At 43.5% G+C, this 3,616-nt stretch overlaps 1 pseudogene; it reads left to right on the top strand.

Moving 5' to 3' along the window:
* Window positions 1–3,616, top strand: part of LOC142139809 (tripartite motif containing 13-like) — a 693,488-nt pseudogene that overhangs the window by 421,039 nt on the left and 268,833 nt on the right.

The following is a 3,616-nucleotide window of genomic DNA, read 5'->3' as shown; positions in this document are numbered from 1 at the left end:
GTGGAGCAAATGCCATGTCACGTGACTAACAGAATATAACTACAAATCCTGGAGGCTGGCATAACAGTATCTTAAATATCGCACGCTGATTGGTCCGCACGTCCTGCAGCGTGATATAATTGGTCGCGAATGTCCCGCCTCCTTGTATAACTGTTCTGTTTAGTGCTGGATGTAACCGGGTGGGAATGAAGCCGGTATAGGCATTGTGGACTTATTATTGGAAATGGTCAGTGACGCGCTAAAGCTGTCAGAGAGAGTTATACGGCGTTGGTGTTGTTTTGGTAATGATGGAGAACGAAGCGTATTACCTTTGTATATAATAAGGATCATTTATGAAACGCGTAAATGTGCGCAATTGCTCTTGCGGGTAATGTGTATATAGGTTTACATGCTAATATGGTAGGTTGCACAAGTTTGCACCAGCTGGTAGAGTTGTGATAGGCAACGTTGCCAACTCTGAAATGAAAAACAAGCCCACACAATCCTAAAAAGGTCCCCCCAAAAAGCCAAACTTTAATTATTTCTTACTTAGGATACAAATATTAAGACGAAGTTTCAGGAGTTCTAGCTGCACTTTAGGGGTTTGTTTTCTCTGTACACTGGAATACAGCTCTAGCTTTACACTCCTAACTGCACACATCATACTCTGTCTGGTCACATATATACAAGGCCTGATCAACCAATAGGCTGACCAGGCTGCAGCCTGGGGCGCTGGGTCCCGGGGGGCACAGTGCTGGGCACATTAATATTTATTTTTATATTTTAAGATTTATTTATTTTTTAATTACCAATCAGCGCCTTCTTCCTGCAATCTCGGGGTCGCCCCTTAGTCTGAAGGGGGCGGTCCCGACTGTCAGCAGATCCAATTAGGAGGCAGGCAGGCAGCTAACGGTAAATCCGAGGATGTTAGCTGTCACTGCTTAGTGTGGTCCCGTGACATTCACATCTAATCTCTGCGGTCTCCCTCCAACAGTCACTACATTGGCTCCCCATACCCTACAGAATTAAATTTAAACCCCTCACCTTTAAAGCTTTTAGTCAATCTTCCCCTCTCTACATCTCCAATCTCATCTCTACCTACACTCCTACCCGCTCCCTCCGCACTGCCTCTGACTGCCGCCTCACTACTTCACTGATTACCTCCTCTTACTCTCGTCTTCAGGACTTTGCCCTGGCTGCTCCCCTGCTGTGGAACAATCTTCCACGTTCCATCAGGTTAGCATCTACTCTCAAAGGCTTCAAGCGTGCCCTTAAGACTCATTTCTTTATTCAAGTCTATCAGTCCTCCTCCTAACTTCCTTGTCCTGGCTCTCTCCTCTAGTTAGTAGCACCCTTTATGTGTCTCCCTCTCCCTTTAGGTTGTTAGCTCTCATGAGCAGGGCCCTATTTCCTTGTGTGCTCCTTCTACTGTTCCTTCACCCTCTGTACCTCTTGGCCTGCTTCGCTCGCCCTGTTTTCCCTGTTTTATTAATCTTCGGCCTTCTTCTTGCTGATTTCTACCTTCCCTTTCTCTATCTGTCCCAGATATAATCTGATTTGCTTTACCCTGTGTTATGTGCGTATTGTCGCTAACCAATAACGATTGTCGAACCTCGATTTGTGTTTCCAAAGCACAAAGATTTATTCGCAATAAGTGGAATAATATGCTCAAGCAAAGTAATAGTAAATACAGCCGTTACTTATCGCAGGCGCTCTGGATCCAGTGCAGTCATTCAATCCTGAAGTCTGGGGACAAGATGTCTGCACTCTGGATCACAAGCTGCTGCTTATATACACAATCAAATACAGTAATACAATGAAGATGGTATAGCTTGCATCTATTGGTCCGGGTCTCAGGAATGTCCAAGGGGTCGTCAATCATTGGCTGGTTCATCCTAAAGAATCCAAAGGAGGGGGTCACCTCTCCAGGGGGTATGCTCTGCTCTTCCCGCCCGGATTCCTTAGTCTTAAGTAGTTCATAATTCCCTATCATTCATAACTTGCGTATGCACTCTGCGATTCCCTCGCAGAGTGAACCAAACAGTAGGATATGTAATAAGGTTCATTATGATACCACTCATGATGTTATTCTTTTAACCCATTCCGTGTATTTCACTAATATGCATGTAACTCTGATATAACATATAAATACTACTATATTTCGACATAACTGACTATGTGTTGCAATTACCATTAATGTGTACTATTTTATAAGTATGCGTGTTTGTGCGAATGTATGGTAAAAGACCAATTACTGTTGCTGCCACGTGTAGTGGATGCGTACGCCCTTTCACGCCGTAGCGTGCCCTTGTACGTCATAGCGTACCGTACGCATCTTTTCAGACAAAGACAACCAAGTTTGCTAGACTTTAATTGAAATGACTTTATCCAATTTGCTGACTTCGACACCTGTCACCTGTGTTTGTATATATTTGTGTATCATGCTGTGTCTTGGTTCTGTTTTCTGTATATGTAATGTACGGCGCTGCGGACCCTTTGTGGCGCCTTATAAGTCAAAGATAATAATAATAACGTGACCACATTGAGCAGTGACAGCGCGCCCGCACTGACAGGACAGCTAACATCCTTGGATTTACTGTTAGCTGCCTGTCAGAAGACAGAAGTGCCGGTGTCTGCATAGAGGAGGAGCAGAAGACATCCAGGTAAGTTTTGTCTATAATATAATGGAGCAGGGACTGATGTGAATGAGTTCTCTGTACAACGCTGCGGAGTTAGTGGAGCTATATAAAATAAATGTTGATAATGGAGGAGGATGTGATACAGGTGGCGACTGAGGAGGGGGGGGGTTACTGGTGTGAGGAGGGGGTTAATGAATCTGCAGCAATGGTTTAGAAGAACTGCCTGGGGGGGTAATGAGTTCCCTGTAATGGGTTGATGATTTTGTGGGAGGCGGAGGGTTAATTAGCTACCTGCAGTAGGTTGATGATTGAGGGGGGGGGGGGTAATGCCTGCAATGGGTTGAAGAATTGTGGTGGGGGGGCAATGTATTGGCTGCCACAGATTGATGAATTTACCTAGGGGGGGTTTCTGGATTACCTGCAACCGTTGATGAATTAGCTAGCGGGGGATGGGTAATGTTTAATGGATTGGCTATGGAGGGTTAATGGATTGGTTAAAGTGAGGTGATTAATTGGCTGGGGAGTGGGTGAGCAAATAAGTGGTTGGGTGGGTTAAGATATGGATGGAGTGTCAAACCTTCTGGTGAGGGTTTACAAAAATGGCTGGGGTAGGTGAAAATGAAAAATAGAAAAATGTACTCATTAGAATGTTAAATACTTGACAGATGGGGCTGGTAGATGTTAGTATATGAAGATAAATAATTTTTATATATTTTATTGTCTATCTGTGTCTATACTAGGGGGTTGTTTTATTTGGTCATAATGGAGTGTTGTGTTTGTATCATTCAGGGTTTGTTAACATTTTTCACTATAATAAAATTTTTGCACATTTTCAATACAGGACTCCAAGTTTCCAGAATCCAGCCAACTAGCAACAACGCTCCAAGAACAAGCAAGAAAAAACATCAGGTAGTCTACGCTGCAAGATCAGGTAAGAGAGAACGGAGCAATTTATGTATGTGCGTGTGTATATACAATTATATATATGTATATATATA

Source organism: Mixophyes fleayi, chromosome 2, assembly GCF_038048845.1.
Source record: "Mixophyes fleayi isolate aMixFle1 chromosome 2, aMixFle1.hap1, whole genome shotgun sequence".
Taxonomy (NCBI): Eukaryota; Metazoa; Chordata; class Amphibia; order Anura; family Limnodynastidae; genus Mixophyes; species Mixophyes fleayi.
The sequence above is the reverse complement of the archived record's forward strand: the minus strand, read 5'-3'. Positions and strand labels throughout refer to the sequence as shown.